General features: G+C 39.3%; 1 protein-coding gene and 1 non-coding gene across 3 annotated transcripts in view; one reads left to right on the top strand and one right to left on the bottom strand.

Annotated features, from left to right (window-relative positions):
- The window catches only part of LOC106156885 (corticotropin-releasing hormone receptor 2), a 34,052-nt gene extending 14,401 nt beyond the window's left edge, over window positions 1-19,651 (bottom strand). Inside the window, exon 1 of one of the 2 annotated variants that reach the window (XM_013532327.2) lies at window positions 19,634-19,651. The gene's annotated coding sequence lies outside the window, so the exon portion shown is untranslated. Of the gene's footprint in view, window positions 1-18,930; window positions 19,411-19,633 lie in introns of those variants that run through there. The other variant, XM_013532322.2, reaches the window with a different exon arrangement.
- Window positions 17,687-17,768, top strand: Trnas-gcu (transfer RNA serine (anticodon GCU)). Its single transcript has one exon. It is a non-coding gene; the product is annotated as a tRNA-Ser (tRNA).
- Window positions 19,652-20,000: the final 349 nt, after the last annotated feature.

Below are 20,000 nucleotides of genomic sequence, written 5' to 3'. Positions count from 1 at the left end.
CATTACGCAAGGATTCCATAACAATTTTAATACCCTAGGTGAACCAAGAACATTTAACACACGGTGGAAGCTAAACACTCATTTAAATACCAAGTGATTAGAGAAGGAAATGCCAACAACATATCCTTGTCCATGGAAGATTGATAACTTGCTATCTTGAAACTTTTCGTTACTTGTTTCAACCGGACGAGAAGGTGACACACATGATGCAGTTTGCAGCCTCTAAACATCCTGCCCCCCCACCCCCCCACCCCCCAACCCCCAACCAATTGTGCATGTGTTCGGAGAACCAAACTTGGCCTTCTTGGCAGAACACCCAAAGGTTCTTGTCTGCATACCCTATTTTCTTCAAAGCAGAGACTGATGCATACCGCTTTTCGTGTTAGAACGTTTCTTGTCCAAATGCGAACGGGCACGTAGTAAATATTAAAACTTGTTTACAATTCCTGATCTAAAAAATAGGTCAAGGTTCAGCCACATAATTGCGTTAGTTATCCAAGAAACAGATTTCCAGGATGGAGGAATTCCGTCTACCAACGTGCCCTAGGTAAGAGATGCCCGATGCTTTTATTGTCTTGGCTGGGTTGTAAAACCCTTATTAAACAGAGCAAACACCATTGCGAGCGTTATTAGCTGCTCTAATGTACCGGGTAATGATTTGACGCTTTTGGGCGAACTCACAGCTGTTAATTATAACGTCTACGGCCATCAATGGGATTAAAGGGCCATAAGGTACAACATGCATTGTCTTTTTGAGATAATTAAGAAATTTAAGTGGGCTGACGGAATAAACAGAAATGCGGTTAATTGAGGTAGGGATCAACGGCAGAACCTGCGGGGAGCTTTTCTTCCACCACACAGAAAAACAAGGAACGGAAAGGAATAAACTATATAACGAGCATCGCGTGACTATACCAATCAACATCTCCAATCCCGTGCTCTATATACCATTGTAAAAAATCATCTATGTTTTAATATTTGCTGGCAATTTTATCCGTTTGCACTGCACCCCCCCTCCCCCCCCCCCCCCCCACCAAGAGGTGCTCATATAAACTACATGTATAATCACTTGTTATAAAACAAAATTGTATATGGAGAAAAGCAAAGTGTACGGTATTTCATAACAACACCTAATAAAATGTGCAGCGCTAATCAACTTAATTAATTACATTGAGCTCGATTGTCTGGTGAATGTTCTTGACAATAATTTCAATTAAATGGGGAGCATGAATTAGATAACCCAAAACGAGATGGTCGGCGCTGCGTGACGTCACACGATATAGGAAAGCTCGTGAGAATCCGCGTGAGGTGGAGTAAAGATTGTATTGATAAGGATAAAACACTATGAGTCAGTGTCGAAATTAAAGCGTTTTACAAAATGACATGCAGACCATGCTGAATTTATTCCATTGTGCAATACTGTAATTCGACAACCTTTAAGGAAAACAATCATTAATACACTGTGTTAAAAATAAAGACGTGGATAAATTCTGTCAGCTTTTATTTGTTGTCGAACAGCACCCACTTTGGTCTGCTATTATCTGTAACCCTTGTTTCTTCCATTTCTTGCGAAACGCCGCTTGCATGTTTAGAACTATATAACGTATTTTTGTTGCAAGGCACTTGCTAGTATGCCGTGATTGTTAACCACACATTTCCCCAGATGCTTCGAATCCTTGCCTGGAGAAGTAAATCTCGAAATCATGTACACGTTGCATAATCTACTCTCTACCCTTGTGGCCATTTTATTGATAAAGGAGTTCGCACCTCCCTCCCCCAGCAACGTGTTAGAAGCAATCATCATGGTGAGCTGCATAAAACTGTACAAAAGTGGATATAAAATGAAAAATGTTGAAAAGCCTTAGATGATCAAAACTCGGTCGGTGCTGTATTACCAGTGCAATGGCCATGAGAGTTAGAGCCCATTGAAGCGGTCCAGAATGAGAGGGGGGGGGGGTCAGGGGGGTCCTGACCCCCCTCCCCCCTCCAGTCTCTGAAAAAATCACACTAATTTTCCCCTCTTGGAATCAGAATTTTGACAATAAGCTGAGTTAAAGCTCTAAGCCGTACCAAATGACTTTGTTCGCCCTCTAAAAAAAAAAAAAAAAAAAAAATTGGGGGCCCTTCGGCGGGCCCCGAACCCCACGCCAATGAGGTGGGAGGGGGGTCGGCTTCGCATCCTCGGACTTCTCCCCTCCCCTTCAAAAAATCCTGAATCCACCCTTGTTGAGGTTGTTGGTGTTGGAACTGTATTATGTAAATTGCCTCAAACAATTTTACAGGTCTGTGGCCGTAGGACGCTGCAGGGACATTGGTCTATGAGGAAATTTATTTCATGTGTTATGTACCTGAAAGTCCCCCTTGACAGAGAGTCCGCTTCCCATTCATTTGTACAGTTGAGCCTCGCCCTAGATTTTGACCCACTTAGGTCAAACTAACCCTATCAATTATAGCTATATGGAGGGCGGACTTTCTGTCAAACAGACCGTCAGTTCCGTGACACCGGACGTACTATATCTGGGAGATAACAAATCTGTTGTCTCCGACCGATCTGCAATACCGTGTATTTCAGGGTAAATCATTTTCACAATCCGTTGGCAAGGCTCATAGAGACAATCGATGTGAATTTGGACACGACCTGGCACAAATTTATCTATTTATAAACAATTAGTTCCTCTCAAGAAAGACATTTTATATCTTAGTGCTCAGGCCCATTTATAGTGTGAAACCATGACTGCACGGAGGATAGTAGGCGCGGTAGCCTATTTTGTTGTAATTTGGGGATTCGCCGCACTTTGGTATCAGTATAATAGAATAGCATATCAGAGGAGCCGTGTTAAAACAAGGAGTTTTCAGATTGAGAATACTATGAGATATATAACAGATGGCCCCACGCCTAATCATACGGCCTTGGACACCCACTGTAAAGTCCCGCTGGATGTGTGCTCGGCGAAAATGGCGCCAGAATACTGGTACCACTTGAAGAAATACAGATACGTAGTAAACCAAGAATGCACTGCGGCAGACGACCCATATCTGCTAGTTTTGGTCATCTCGAACCCGCAAGATGTGAAAACGAGAGCTGCTTATCGCAAAACTTGCGGTAGTTGGAAGCAGTATCTTGGCAGACGAATCAAAACCATCTTTTTTCTTGGGAAAACCGGCTACAAAACAGTAGATGAAGATGCCGTAGCTGAAGGATTACATTATAAGGACACCGTTATAATCGATTTCGTCGATTCTTATAAAAATTACACGCTTAAGACTTTACTTGCTTTTCGCTGGGCCGTTGAACTCTGCGGGAACGCAAAGTTCGTCCTGAGAAACGGACATGATGTAACTACCAACATCCGGGAAATCATGGATTATCTCACGAGTCTTCCCAAAGACTCCCAGTCGTCGCTTTTGGAAGGGTACATACTCTCAGACAAACACGCTCCACAAAGGGACCCAAAAAACAAGTATTATCAGTCACCCGAACAATACCCCTGGAGCAACTTTCCTGATTTTGTTTCAGGATTTGCGACGCTTTTTTCTTTTGATGTGGTACGTGTCATTAACTCTGCGTCTCTCACTCAACATCTGTTCATAGAAGACGTGTACATGGGGCATATAGCCCGCGCGAATGGTATCAAACTTAAACACAATGTTAACTTTTGGTTTTCCCCCGCGACACATTATCGCAACATTTTAAGAAGCAAGTGCAGGTTCATGAGGTCGTTCGCTGTTCACCGTGCACCCACGAGCGTATTGTGGGCGGTCCTGAACGGCACTTTGACTAAAGAGGAAGCGTGTAACGTAAAATCATACAGTACACCCAAGCAGGGGAAATGAAAATATCTAAGGCGCAGGTGAGCAATAAGTTACATGGACGTGGCACTATGGGTATTTTTTATTACTGCGAAAATAAACGTCTTGCACATAAGTGATTGTTGGAAATATTTCGTTTACGGATAAACGTCTCGAAATGCGGACACGTGCAAATGCGTTCAGAGGGGTGACAGAAGTATCGCAACATAGTGCTCTAAGTGACATGGGGGACCCGTTAGATTAATGTTTTTTTTTTTTTTTGGTTTATTGCTCGCTTTAACTGTGATGGATTTTCACCCATGTGTACTATAAAAGGTGCCTCCGAGGGTAAAAGGTCCTTCTAGCTGTCACATTGCCACCATGGTGAAGGTACGGGAGCTCACAAATGAAGAAAGAAATGAAATTGTTTCTCAGAGGGAGGAGGGTATCAATGTTACCCAGATAGCTGCCAGATATGGTGTATCTCGTAAGACTGTGTATAGGTTTGCAGAAGGATTGTGGACACAGGTGATGCCCATAAGTTACACCGAAGTGGCCGCTTAAGGAATACTAATGCCAGAGACGACAGGCGTCTTTTTATGCTGTCAAGACTTAGGAGGTTTGAGCGTGCAGGAAATTAGCGTTGCACTGCTCGCGCAGTTTGCAGCTCGAGGTTAGCAAAAGAAATGTACGAAGAAGGCTCCATGCTTCAGGTATTCACAGCAGGGTTGCCAGGAGGCATCCACTCATCACCTTGGTAAATAGACACAGAAGAGTGACATCGGCTGCAAGAACCATTGCCTGGGCAGTGGGTCAGAATTGGCGCCATTTTGTTTTTTTTTCTGACAAGTCCATATTCACAATTAACAACGTGGGTGGACAAGTGAGGGTATGGAGAACATCATCCACTTGTCATCTGCCAGGAAATGTGCATTTCCTCACAAGACAGTCCACTTCAATCATGTCTATGCCCAGAAGGATAGTGGCCATATTGAAATCACGTGGCTGTCCTACAAAATATTAATTCTGACATAATAGCATGTGTTATGTAAGGGCAATGCACTGTTCTGTAAACCTAAAATAAAGATATTCACTTGACACAATCAATTTTCAATAAAATAACAATTGAAAAAACTAACAAATCCACCCGTTCCCATTAAAGAAAAATATTGCAATACTTTTGTCACCCCCCCCCAGTTTATATGGTGAAAGGGTTTGAAAATATAATTCTATATAAAATACCTTTGGAAATACCGTCGATCAATTTCGACGAGTATTTCCCACCAGTAATTGTGATAATTTTACAGTTCATCGATACTTTTTACTTTTTGGACACAAATATTTTCGGCTGACCTGCATGTATCTTGAAGCTTGTAAATCATTGCGGTTATGGTCTGACCTTCACATGACGCACATGAATAATTCCAAATATTTCATTTAATTCATTTTAATCTCAAAATATTTTTATTTACAAAGTTTGTGACAAGATTCCATATAGCTATACATAACTTTCAAAGTATACTTTTGATATAAAGTCATGATTCATCTTGGAGAAGAGGGTTCAATAGCTGTGGGTTACCACGTGAAACACTGATGCTATATTTTATATTGGCTGGAGTCGCCCTGGGCAATGATCGTCACGAAAGGGGGCCACAAACTTCTAACTCACGTGCCGTTATCGTCCATATATTTTATATAATAATGTCTGAGTTATATACCTCTACACATTATCTCATTGTACCTTTTACCAGAGGGGATGTGCTAAGCAAGCCGAATTTGAAATAGTGATTATCTGAAGGGAAGTTGACTCCGCTGTGTGATGTCATAAAGGGCCCCGAAACTCGAAAGCGTCGCCAATTGCGAATAGCGATATCACATAGAGGCTACAATGTATTACATGGGACGAGTATGGGCGAGTTATGGAATCGAGACGCTTGCGCTCGGTCGCAATGCGCGATGCTTTCGAGTTTCGGGGCCCAGGGGCCAATTCCATAAAACCATTCTAAGCCCTAGTTGGTTGCTAAACTTCATTCTATCTCTAGTTACCTACTCACTCTATTCCATAAAACCATTCTAAGCCTAGTATAGTTCTAAGTTTCATGCTAAAGTTAGAGTAGGTCTGGGTCTCTTCTAAATCACTAGTATCATTCTAATTCATTTCTACCCGCACCTCCGAGGTGTAAGGATGGCCAGGAGAATTTTAGAAATAGTGGAACTCCGCAGAGCAATGCGGCGGGAACGAGTGTTTCGGGATAGAAGGAATCCGTTGGACATTTTTGATGATGTGGAACTTGTAAAAAGATACCGATTTTCCAGAGAAGGCATTTTGCTGATAACTGACATTGTCAAAAATGACATTATTCATCCAGCCAGGAGAAATCATGCCTTATTACCATGCCAGCAGGTAATGATAGCCCTGCAATACTATGCAACAGGCACATTCCAATATGTTGTTGGGGACCCTATGCAAGTGTCCCAGCAAACCGCTTGGCGTGCAATTCATCATGTATCAAATGCTCTTGCAGCAAGGATTGGGGATTATGTGGAATTTCCAAATGCACAAAATATGGCCAACATCAAAGATGGGTTCTATAGGAGAAACATACACTTCCCAGGTGTGATAGGTTGTGTTGATGGTACTCACATTTGGATTAACACCCCTCACTGTTACGAAGCTGACTATATGTGAACAGAAAAGGATATCGTTCAATCAATGTGCAAGTTATCTGTGACCACAAAATAAATAATAAATAAATAACACAATAAAGAGATTTTCTTGTGTTGAATAATTGGGCTTTCGTTGTCTCTTCCCTGAAGTTGCCATTTTGTCCCCTTTCTGTATAGGGCTTTTACAGAATACATGGTAATGCCTTGACCAGTACTTCCCTCAGCCTGCAATCAGCTCAACTTTCACTGTCACTGCCTTTTGTTTGGCGTAACTGACCCTGTGGTTTTGTGGTTTTCCTATGAATACACCATTCTAGCCAAATCTTAGCAAGCAACTAGTTAGAATGATTCTTAGTTTGGTTTTATGGAATAGAAATTAGTTGATTGCTAACAAGTATACAACTAGAAATTTAGAATCATTCTAAGGCCTAGTATCATGCTAAGTTAGAATGCTTTTATGGAATTGGCCCCAGGTCTTCAAAACATACGAGAACGAGTTTCTAACATATGCTGTTAAAAATGTCAGAATAATTATAAGTGTAAGCACTTTAAATATATGCAAATAGTACTGATAAACATCTCTATATACACGGTATATATAATTCCATGCCCCCCTGTCTGCCGTCACACTAAATCTCAGCACATAAATCAAACAATATGGATGTTCACGACAATTAAAAAAAATGATGTCTTTTGCCGACCGCGGGCAAGGGTGGTACTGTCATTAATCTTGGAGTGATATGAGAGATGTGACTTATAGACCGCATTCACAACGAGTTGAGCCAGGCTTTACAAATCCTGGGGACGAAATATGGCGGACGTACATGAAAGAAAAACCGCCTAATCTTTTAATAGTCTCTCCGCCTCTCACACGCCTCCCCACACGTCGTTAAATCTCGGCTCCGTTCGTCGTGCAGAAGCTACCTGAGAAATATTAAGTGCGCATGCTCATCAATTAAACTCGCGGTGAAGAAAGCATGGCGGCTGGAGGCGATCGAAGGAAAAAAGCTCTTCTGTTCTATTATCTTTCAAAACAGAGACGAAAAAGGAATGAATTGGCCCGTAGAGCAGCAATGAATCGACTATCTACTGAGATAATATCACCAGAGAGCGGAGCCGAGATTTAATGACCCGTAGGGACGACGTGTGAGGAGGCGTGTGAGAGACGGAGAGACTATTAAAAGATTAGGCGGTTTTTCTTTCATGTACTTCCGCCATATTTAGTCCCCGGGATTTGTAAAGCCTGGCTCAACTCGTTGTGAATGCGGTCTAAGAGGTTGCCGGATAAACAGCGACAAATTTGCGACAAATCTGCTGTCTCCGACCACTCTGCAATACCGGGTATTTCAGGGTAAATCATTTTCACAATCCGTAGGCAAGGCACAAAGAGACAATCGATGTGAATTAGGACGCGACTTGGCATGAGTTTAAGAAGATAAATATAGACAATTAGTTCCTCTCAAGAAAGACATTTTATATCTGAGCGCACGGGCCCATTTATACCAGTAGCGTGAAACCATGATTGCACGGAGGATAGTAGGTACGGTAGCCTGTTTTGTTGTAATTTGGGGGATCGCCACACTTTGGTATCAATATAATAGAATAGCATATCAGAGGAGCCGTGTTAAAACAAGGAGTTTTCAGATTGAGAATACTATGAGATATATAACAGCTGGCTCCACGCCTAATCATACCGCCATGAACACCCATTGTAAAGTCCCGCTGGATGTGTGCTCGGCGAAAATGGCGCCAGAATACTGGTACCACTTGAAGAAATACAGATACGTAGTAAACCAAGAATGCACTGCGGCAGACGACCCATATCTGCTAGTTTTGGTCATCTCGAACCCGCGAGATGTGAAAACGAGAGCTGCTTATCGCAAAACTTGCGGTAGTTGGAAGCAGTATCTTGGCAGACGAATCAAAACCATCTTTTTTCTTGGGAAAACCGGTAACAAAATAGTGGATGAAAATGCTGTAACTGAAGGATTTAATTATAAGGACAGCATTATAATAGGTCTCGTCGATTCTTATAAAAATTACACGCTTAAGACTTTACTTGCTTTTCGCTGGGCCGTTGATTTCTGCGGGAACGCAAAGTTCGTCCTGAGAAACGGACATGATGTAACTACCAACATCCGGGAAATCATGGATTATCTCACGAGTCTTCCCAAAGACTCCCAGTCGTCGCTTTTGGAGGGGTACATACTCTCAGACAAACACGCTCCACAAAGGGACCCAAAAAACAAGTATTATCAGTCACCCGAACAATACCCCTGGAGCAACTATCCTGATTTTATTTCAGGATTTGCGACGCTTTTTTCTTTTGATGTGATACGTGTCATTAACTCTGCGTCTCTCACTCAACACCTGTTCATAGAAGACGTGTATATGGGACATATAGCCCACGCAAATGGTATCAAACTTAAACACAATGTTAACTTTTGGTTTTCTCCCGCGAAACATTATCGCACCATTTTAACCAGCAAGTGCAGGTTTATGAAGTCGTTTGCTGTTCACCGTGCACCCACGAGTGTGTTGTGGGCGGTCCTGAACGGCACTTTAACTAAAGAGGAAGCGTGTCACGTAAAATCATAGGGACCATTTCCAGACCCTACCGTACTAACTGTGGATCGATTTATCTGGAAGGGGATTCTCGCTAAATTGCAATCAACGTAAGCGGCTTAGATGTCTGTCAAGCTTAATGAAGATGCTAGGGGGCAATTTTAATTACTCCCCAATTAAAATTATCGTTATCTTCAGTAGGCGTGCCAGACATCTAAGCCGATTAAGCTTAAAGCAATTTTGCGAAAAAAAAACCTTTGTGATGGATCGACCCTGTTAGATTGATTTAGGAACCCAGTGATACAGTACACCCAAGCAGGGGAAATGAAATATTTAAGGAACGGGTAGGCAATAACTAACATGGTGCGTCACAACGGGGTTTTTTTATTGCGAAAATAATCGTTTTGCAAATAAGCGATTTTTGGAAATATTTCGTTTAGATTTGTTATATGGATAAACGTCTCAAAATTCGGAAACGTGCTAAAGCGTATATATGGTGATAGGGTTTGAAAATGAAATTCTATCTAAAATACCTTTTTGAAAATACCGACGACCTATTTCGACAATTATTTCCCGTCAATTATTGGTATGATTTTCCAATTCGTCTATACTTTTTTATTTATTTATTTATTTTTTTGCCACATACTGTATATTTTGGGTTGCCCTGCATGCGGTTGCCCATCACTGCGGTCACTGTCTGACCTTTGCATGCCGCACATGTATAATTCCAGATATTTCACTTAATTTATTTAAATCTTAAATTTGTGACAAGATTCCATGTAGCTATACATATCTTTCAAATTATACTTTTGATATATAGTCAAATTTTGTCTTGGAGAAAAGGGTTGAAAAGCTGTTTTACCACGAGAAACAATGATGCTATATTTTATAATGGCGGAAGTAGCCGTGGGCAATGGTCGTCACGGAAGGTGGCCATGAACGTCTAACTCATTGTATATTTTACCTGAGGGGATGTGCTAAGCAAGCCGAATTTGAAGAAGTGATAATCTGAAGGGAAGTTGACGCCCCTGTGTGGTGTCATACAGGGCCCCGTGACTCGAAAGCATCGCGTATTGCGAATAGCGATATCACATAGAGGCTACAATGTATTATACAGGACGAGTATGGGCGAGACGCTTGCGCTCGGTCGCAATGCGGGATACTTTCGAGTTACGGGGCCCAGGGCCCGGTTGCAACAACCGGTCGTAAGTGAGGCGTAGCAGTTGCGCCGGCGTAAACCGGGCGCAAAATGCTACGCCCGAGAAAAAAGCTAGTTGCACCAAACTGGCATAGTGTTTACGTCGGTCTTCACTTTGTCGTAAATTTACGCCTGCTAGCTAGGTGGAGTAAGTCGGTCGTAGCTCGTTTTCCACTATGGCTAGGCTGGCACAGAGAGAGTTTGATGACAATTATCGTAGTTAACGTAGATTATGTGGATTGTTATTTGTCTGTTTCTTACACAAATATTCCGTTTGCATAGCTTGTTTTTTAAAAAACTAATTATGTATATAAGTGATTATTAAATACATTATGTGTGTAGCCATGTACATGTATATGCATGTGTTCAAATTAAATCTTACCACTCATGTCGACACGCCTTGACTCTCAGCAGTACGGTTTCTTTAATCCTTTTCACAATTTTTGACAAACCATAACTAACCATAGTCATTTTTTATTCACATTTTATATCATTCATATTTTACTGTATATAAACATAGAGACGAAAGCTTAAAATATCAACATTTTAAGGCTCATATAATATGTATTAGGTCTCTTGTATTTCTCAATCTCCAAGATGTAAGATCGATTGAATTAAATGATACCTCACGGTGTAACCATAGATAAAAAAGGTCATGAAATTGTCGGCACTGTTGTAAAATTATAAAAAGAAAGCAATGCAGGCTTTTTTTGCATTATTTTCAGACTCAGTAGTTTCGATTACAAATGTGAAGGTGTTCAAATCCATTAATAGAAATACGTACTGCCTCCAACGTGTTTTTCTCATTTACAACAGCATACTATAATAGAATACATAGCACACTATAATAATATTTTGATTCGGAATATATTTACGATTTTATTGCTATATATCCAAGGCAACAGCAAAGTTGGCGTATTTTAACGTCCTTATTTCTAAATCAAAATGGAATAATTGAGCCCATGAATTTCTCCGTCACTGAAATGCTCCTTTTGTGTTTATTTATGTCATCATTCCATTATGACTGCAGCTGAGAACTCCTCATTTGCCCAATTATACCATCCACGTATTGTTGGCCAGTGACGCAGCGGAGCGTTACTCGGGCGTACAATGTAGTTGCGACGATCAGTTTTTGTCTTGGTGCAACGGGCGTAAGCAGGGAGAGTAAACCTGGTGCACGGACGCCAGGCGTTGCGGTTTACGACAGTCGTAGCCGAGAAAATTTACGCCCTGTTGGTGCAACCAGGCCCTGGTCTTTAAAACATGCGAGAACGTTGACGCGCTTGAGGTTGGCTGATTTATTTCACTAAATAGTCACATATGATCATATGATCCTTTGGCTTATACTGTGTAAATTCTTATTACATTTGTAGGCTACGGTCCAAAAACCGAACCCTGAACGAAACCCCTAACCACTTTTAGTCATTTTTTTCTGATAGCTTATTTTTTGCCTTTGTCGATAAACTGGTGTGGGCGTGGGTGTCAGAGCCGTTGCCATGGTAACGCACGGGTCTACTGTGACCTGTAGATTATATAATGTGCACAGCGAGATGTTTTTCTTTTTTGCATAAAATTGACGTCGTCTATCAGGTGACCTGTGGTAGAGAGTACTGTATAAGGGTGCATGTAAATGAATATGGGTACACGTGGCCCTCTATGCACCAGAAATGTCGCCTTACATTTTGCAACCGAACCAATTTTGCACAGTACAAAAGTGACGCGCAAAACCTGGTAGATTCATAGTATTGTTCAATACTGTAAGACAATGCGTTATAGTAAACAACCTGGGACTTATGCGTGGATAAATAGAGTCAGCTTTTATTAGTTCATGACTAGACTAGACTGCAATGGCTTCCGATCCAACTCTTCTTGAAACCCTACGGAAGTATGCTTGATATACGTTTGAGGTAAATGCATCTCGGATTACTATTAATATTATTATTATTACTATTATTATTATTTTATATTTCTATTATTAAACTTCAAACAATCATTCGTGTGAATATGGTTTTCTGAAAACTGCGTCCAAACAGATTTGAATAATTTTCCATGTGACTAGTTTTAATTAGAACGAAAACTACAAGGTAATATAGGAGATTCCCTGTCTCTCAAATGAAGCTTGTGTGTCAGCAATGAAAAACACCTTTACCTTCTTGTACTAGTGCATTGTAACACACGTGGTTGACGTTAATATACATGGATCTCAGACTGGTCAACCTTTTATAAAAATATAGAGATTTTTCTTTGAAAGATAAATAAAAGAAATAAGTGATAAACGATGAAAGCACTAAGCAATTTTTACAGCTCATATTTCCTGCTTACATAGAGAACAATATATATTTTTATTTTAATTTAAATTTAATTTAAATTTACTAATTACCCATTACAAAAGAGGTAAGGAATAGGAAGTGAGATCTCAAAAAGGTTTTTTTGGATTATACCCTTGTAAAAAGTTTTGCATGTGGTAAACGTAGATGATTTAAGTAAATTAATTAATTAATATAGTTATTTATTTATTCTACGTAAAGCACCAACGCCCATCATGTGCCTTTAAGCATTATAATAAAAAATTCGGTAGCATTTGTTTCATGGTTAAAAATCTTTCATTTACCAAACCAATAATCTGTGCACGTCTATCTAACAAACACAGCTTGTTCCCTTAATCCTTTGTGATAATTCTAATTAGATTATAATATAAACAACGCCGTCTATTTATTTATTTATTTATTTATTTATTTATTTATTATCATTATTATTTTGACATTATACAAATATTATCACAGCATCTGGACGAGATTTTACAATAATACTTTCTCCGTTCTTTTTGGTAGATCACAGATAGGCATGTGGTTACTGATAGATTGGACCCTGTATATACGCTAAATAATTCTTTATTAGGAACCGTTCAGAAAGAGTCAGGTCGCAGTGGACACTAACTCCGAGAGGACTGTCGCTAAATGCAATCTGGGCTCCGTAACTCGAAACCTTCTATTTCGAGGCTATGGAATAGAGACGCTTGCGCTGGGTTGCAATTCGCAATGCTTTCGAGTTACGGAGCCCAGATTAACAAATTAATGCACCTCTTCTTGTTTCCAGCGACCTCGTATAATCACCAGATTATCCGTATTCTGCTCAACTCCAGTTAGTTTCTCAATATGATTACATTAAGAGAGAGTTCCCGTGAAGGTTGTACGCAGTAGCTCTCGTGTCAAACTCTGAGAGGCCCTTTAATGATTGCATATGGTCGACAGCGAGTTACGCAAATCTTGTTATGGGATCTAAATTATGTGTATTACACGGAACGTTTTTCATATTGCCATTCAAGACAGGTTCCATGGGTTCTGTTCTAAAGAAAAGCCTGCAGGTTCCCCGTTCGTTTAATTAGATTATTAGAAATAAAAGTTTTACGTCGGTAAAAGTACGTAAAGAAAAAACAACGGCAGATATAAATTAAACGAGCGACGCTATTGGCATGTGTGTGAAGTGTTCCTCTCATTTGCTATGTAATAATAGTATTTTATAACAGACCGACTAAATGTCAGCAGCTGGTTATGTTGCAGCTTTAATTTGCTGAGGGTTTTCGTAGGAGTTTCTGACATATATATGCTGTTTAAAATGTGAGAGTAATTATAAATGTTCGCACCTTAAATATTTGTATATAGTACTGATTAACAATTCCGTTCAGGGCCGCAAGCTGCGGGGTCGGCGGGGGGGGGGGGGGGGGGGTAGAGGGGGAGAGGAGGGCAGCTTTCCTTGCTCTTGAGGATTTTATACATAAATAATGAGTAAATCCAAGTAGAAACATAATAACGTGGTTACAATATTTGGTGATGTTTGCAAGAATTCATCGATTTTGTTACCAAAGTATTATTCAGGTCCGATTTAGAGCTATTTTACTACATGGTCATGATTCGGTGCCGCTAGTGTCAGGTAAAGCTGCGCAGTTATCCGAGTTTGTTCAAATTGCTAGTAACTATCAATCCTATATTGTATAACTTAGGATAAAAGTTATATATCTGGGTCCTAGGTAGAACCAGATAATATATTTGCGTAACTGAAAATATACGTACGCAAACAAACATATACACGTGCTTACACTCACACGAACATACACTCAAACATTCACATGGACGCTTTCAAGAACGCACCTAAGTGCAAACAATTAGCACGGAGGCCAGCCCATCCGATGATTTTCCATTAAATTGTTCATGTTTCCTAGTCAAGAACATTTGTTCAGTCTTGTTTGCTTAAATACATTTCTTAATCAGGGAACTTCATACTCGTCGGTTGGTTCTAATGTCTTGATATCATAAAATTCATAAAATTCAGTCACAACGCTACATTTACTAGTACCTATGCAGCGCGGCACACGGTTAAAATACCTTCAAATCCTGCAAAGCTTCATCCTTGAAAAACCTGGGTAATTATTTAAAAAAATGTAAAAACAAGGATTGCACGTGAGTGGTATTCAAAATCCAACCAGCTCATTATCCAGAAACAATTTGAATTCCTTTCGGTGATGAATAAGTTTACCAAACAAAAGGTCATCCTATTAACTACAGCTCAAGATCAATAGTATAAAAGATAGATTGATGACCTTTATAATATCACAACGGCATGACTTCAATTAAAGGACAAGGAAGGAAAATAGCTGTCTCTCATTAAATACGCCTTGGACATAATAACGCCATTTTTGATTATTTGATTCGGAGGAACAAGCTTTGAGACATCATTTTTATCTGAGTATGCCGTTTCTGATCTTCTGACCAAAGCTCTTCATAGGTGCATTTTATTCTAGTTTCTTCGAGCATTGATACTAATACATGCATCAAAAAAACAAATCAAAACACATCAAGACAAAATGCAGTACGAGTGTAGTGCACTTGTTCATCTGTCAGACTACGTATACTTTTACATACAAATTGATAGAACGGCGCCTACGTTAGCCCTTAAGGTAAAACAGATACCTTCTAAATGTTTCTATGTCTGTAATTATTATTGCACTGATTAATGCGGTATTAGTTTAGCGCCTAGACTTTAAATTGGATCTTGCTTATTTCCTGCTATTAACAGTAATCAATAAAATTGATCAATCTTTTTACTGTTGCTTATACTGGCACCGCTGTTTTTTGCAGACGTTCCCAAGTGTCAAAGGACATTTAAACACATCTTTCTCATCTCGTTTGTCTCTTCCTTTTATCTAGGACACAAAATCCTAGCTTTTATTTATAATTATTATTGTTGTTATTGTCAAACATTTTTATCCATTTTTGATAGTATTTGTTCGGTGCATTACAATTAAGGAGTAATTTTTGTGAATTTTCTGAAATTTATCAATAGTCAGATAATGCCTCGCCTTGTAAGGCAGTGCGTCATTAATGAAAAATACACATATCTAACACGTAATTGAAGCCAAGATACCAAAGACTACTAAGCTCAAACAGTACGGAATTTTTTCTATGAAAAATGAAATCAAAATTAAATAAATGATAGATGATTATGAAATAACGTCTAATTTAAGTAGAAGGTTAATGAAAGGTCTTTTATACAGTTGCAATAAGCAACGCACTGTAAATAAATTTGATTACTTCTCTTGGTAATGACTTACAATTATTCAAATTATCAATAGTCGCATTCTTTTCACTTTGAAAGATCAAAGTTTGGCAGTTCACATCTGGTTGATGCGCCTTTATCCACTGCTCTCGGTAACAAAGTCTGTCTTCTTCTTCTGAAGAGACAGACCTTGTAGCGGACCCTGGCATCTCCGAGCATCGTTCTACAAACAAATTTGTTGAATTTCTTACCAGTAATTACATGTACCCCCTGATATCTGGTGCTTCTAAAGTAACATACAGAATTACAGTATCAGCTGCGATATAATAATTTTGTAACAGACTACATCGGGACTAGCGCTCACTGTGGTCAAAGAGTAACCAAAAATAACGATCAAGGGTTAATAAAAATTAATTAATTAAATCAATGCGTGCTTTAAAAACGATAGTCTTCGTAGAGATAGACAGCGTTCGGGTGGGTAATACAGGGGTGGATCCAGAGATGTTTTCTGACAGTCTTCCAAATTATCTTTGTTGGTCCATACTCCATTTTTAACCGTCTACCGACAGAAAAATTAGTTGACCTTCAATGCAAACTTGAACAATTCTGACCATCTTTGACAGCCCCCCCCCACTGCCCCTGTAATATTGTAACAAATCAACCACCATGTGTAGTTATGTTACCTGAAGAATACAGACTGGTTCACGGGGCAATAGTGTCAAAGCACGAATAGATAGATATACATGCTCTCGTTACAGCATTGAATAAACTACTTGCAATATTGGTTGATTTTTGTTTAGATTTCGGGACCACGTTACAAAATTCGTCTTATATTAAATCACGTCTTTTATTCCAGACTTTGGTTCCACACTAATGTCGAAATGTCCCAGGCAACCGCGATGTGTTTTTGTACATGTTGAACTTACACTATTCTAGAAAATTCTCAGAAAAAAGCAGGGTGTTTATACCTTTAATTTACACTGTGCTAGATAATTTGCAGAAAAATAAATCGGTTAATCAAATACCGGTAAGTTCAAAAGATGTCTCTGATTTCAGTCCAAGATCACAGTACACGTAAATTGATAGAGAGTGGCGTTAATAATTTGATAATTCAACTTAGCGTTTTTAACAACAATTGCTACTTTGCTAATATTTAATATTGGTTTCTACTTCCTCCTCTTTCACGTTTATACATTCACTAAAACAGCAGTGTTCTGCTAGCCTCACTTATTAGGTGGGTGGGCAATAACTTAAAGTGGCATCCATGAAGTCGTTTAATAGTTTATTTATATTCGAAGAGTGTTTTATATGAGACACAAAGAAACATTTGCCAAGTTACTAGTAAGAGAAACTGTTAATTGTTGCACAGCACAGCAAGACATATCGAGGGACTGACCTATGTAAGGAAATGAATACTGATGCCACCTTCTTAAAAATAAGCATGTAATTTTATCAAAAAGCAAGTCTCTTTCTTTCTCTTTTTTTTTTCCTGTCCTGAAAAAAAATTAATAATATATTTTTTATCTTCCTTTCCATCTCTCCTGTGTTCTTCCTCCATCCTTTGCGCGAACTCATTCCTCTCTCTCTCTCTCTCTCTCTCTCTTCTTCCCCTATTCTTTCTCTCACAATTGTCTCAGCTGAGATATCGCTTCGCAATCAGGTAAATGAGATAAAGAGACATTTTCAATATCAACAATGTGTAAATAGGGCACTGTATCAAATGATGAATGTATCAAGTAGTATAATTTTCACCTCTATAACAGAGTATACATTTAAGTGTACACTATGTATTAACCTATCTCAATATGGTACCTATGTAATTGTTCGTTCATAGCCTTTGTAAAATTGTGCTAGAACGAATAAAGATTATTATTATTATTATTATTATTATTATTGAAATTTGTGATGCAGGGTGACAAGGTGGCCGAGTGGTTAAGGCGATGGACTGCTAATCCATTGGGGTCTCCCCGCGTGAGTTCGAATCTCATCCTTGTCGAGTACTTTTGTTGAATATTTAGAAAAACAATAACATTTATTAAGCTTATAAATACGCGTACACACTCTATATCAGAAATGCTGACCGAGTTTTTGAAAGTGATATTTTAATAGAAAAAAAATATTGATAATAATTAAATCCAGAAGTTAACGATGCAAAAATAAAATATTTAATGAATTAGAATTAGTGTATTTAAAACAAGAAAATTGGTTTAAACGCACGTGAACGACTTTCAATTCTATCAAATCTTAAAGACGTCTCAAAACCACAACTCGGTCAGGCACATGACAGCAATGAACTCTAGATAATGCACAATAAGCCGCATTGGTATGTCAGACTTTACAGGACTGGAATGTATTTGTCGGTTTCCAGCCTGGTACGCAGTAGCTTAAGTTTTTATAGAGCTCAGTATGTGGCATTGTTTACTTCGGAAGTTCATGCATTGTAGGCTACTATTTTGTACCTGTTAAGTAATAGTCAGGGATGTCATGGGGGAGGGGGGAGAGCTAGGAAGAGAGGCGGTGCTGCTGTTGTGTGTGTGTGTGTGTGTGTGTGTGTGTGTGTGTGTGTGTGTGAGAGAGAGAGAGAGAAAGAGAGAGAGAATGGCAGGAGCTGAGGAGAAGGAGGTTTGAGAGAGAGAGAGAGAGAGAGAGAGAGAGAGAAGGAATGGCAGAAGCCGAGGGGAAGGAGGTCTGACTTCACACTACTATGTATACCTGTATAACAGCTTAAATACAGCTAGCGTACCGCCTTCAATGAAACCAGTCATTTATCAATTCCTAACAACCTATATCCTGTTAATAAAGTTCAACTTCAATAATACTAGACACAGATAACACAAAATGACATTTGCTTCCCGAGGATAAAATATCAATAAAAAGCACTGTTTGCTAAGAATGATCAACGCAAAGTCGTGTGGACACTAAATTTCCTGTAAAGCGACATTAACCCAGATCATCCAGTGTTATTAAAACCTTGGGATGATAAAGAGCAATGACCCCATTTCACGCGTAGCGACCTTGGGAAGGAATCTATACAAACACATCCTGTTTTGAAAGCCCCAAATAAATCCAAAAAATAACATGCAATGAATCCTTATTCTAATTAGATAAATCTATTAAATGTGGAGTGTTTAGTAAGTGGTATGACAATGTCAACTTACCTTGTCTCTGTCGAAATGAACAGCAAGTGGAAGTGCATCTAAGACCGCATCAGCGGTTGGCCTTAACTTCCCCTACGTAAGCAAAGTAGGACTGATGCACATTAATGAACTCATTTAGTCTTAGTTATAAGGCGCCCTTGACACCACTATGCTGCCAGCTCGCCCTTGATGCTCTTTGGATTATGAGCTCACCCTAGCAATAATATTTTCCCTGGGACGAGAGAGAAAGAACTCAGACCCGAACTTGGTCTCTATAATTAGACCAATATGCTTTTATGTGCCAGCACTCCGATTTAACACGAACAATGGTTCACTATTTTCGTCTATTTCATCGGGAATCCCTTCCTTTTTATAATCCAAGATGTGTAACATTTCATTGTGAAAGAAACCCTTTGTTGCGTTTCACCTCAAAGAAAAAGCTCGTATAAGTATTATCTGTTTGCTGTGACTTTCATTTTTAATATAAAGATAAAAAAGTTTTAAAGACACACCAAACGCGGTCGATAGCATTTGACCTTCAAGACAAATGCTAGATAAATAGCATGAATGATGATACGCACCCTTGTACAGTAGCTTGCCTAATCTCTGCTTACGCCGTTTAGCAAATTATATGCTGTTGTGGAAAGCTCTACATGTACGTATTTATTTCATTCTACCAACTATCCAGAAGTAGCGTGCAGATATAGATTAAGCATAGATTTACCTTGGAGCAAATCTTAAACTCACATTCGGAGTGCATGTCAAAGTGTCCATCCCAACAGCAAAGGTGACCATTCGCTGACCACAGTATATGTACATGCACACGCGCTGCATGCGCATCAGCAACCTTTATCAAAAGGAAGTTCTTTTTTTAGAAAAATACGCGTGGGTGACGTTATGTCCTACGGGGTACATGTACTTAATTTTTTGCCTCTTTACAATATCCGAACCGATGCCAATCCGTTTGATTATAAATCATGTAATCTGGACATTTGCTTCACCTTTAATCTTAAGTCTCACCTTAAATTCACCTTTTATTATACGGATGCAGAAATTGCGTGTGTTTCCGCGGTGCCCGAGGTAAAGAGGAG

Source organism: Lingula anatina, chromosome 5 (genome assembly GCF_051362555.1).
Source record: "Lingula anatina isolate TDL-2025a chromosome 5, LinAna3.0, whole genome shotgun sequence".
In the NCBI taxonomy this organism is placed as follows: domain Eukaryota; kingdom Metazoa; phylum Brachiopoda; class Lingulata; order Lingulida; family Lingulidae; genus Lingula; species Lingula anatina.
The sequence above is the reverse complement of the archived record's forward strand: the minus strand, read 5'-3'. Positions and strand labels throughout refer to the sequence as shown.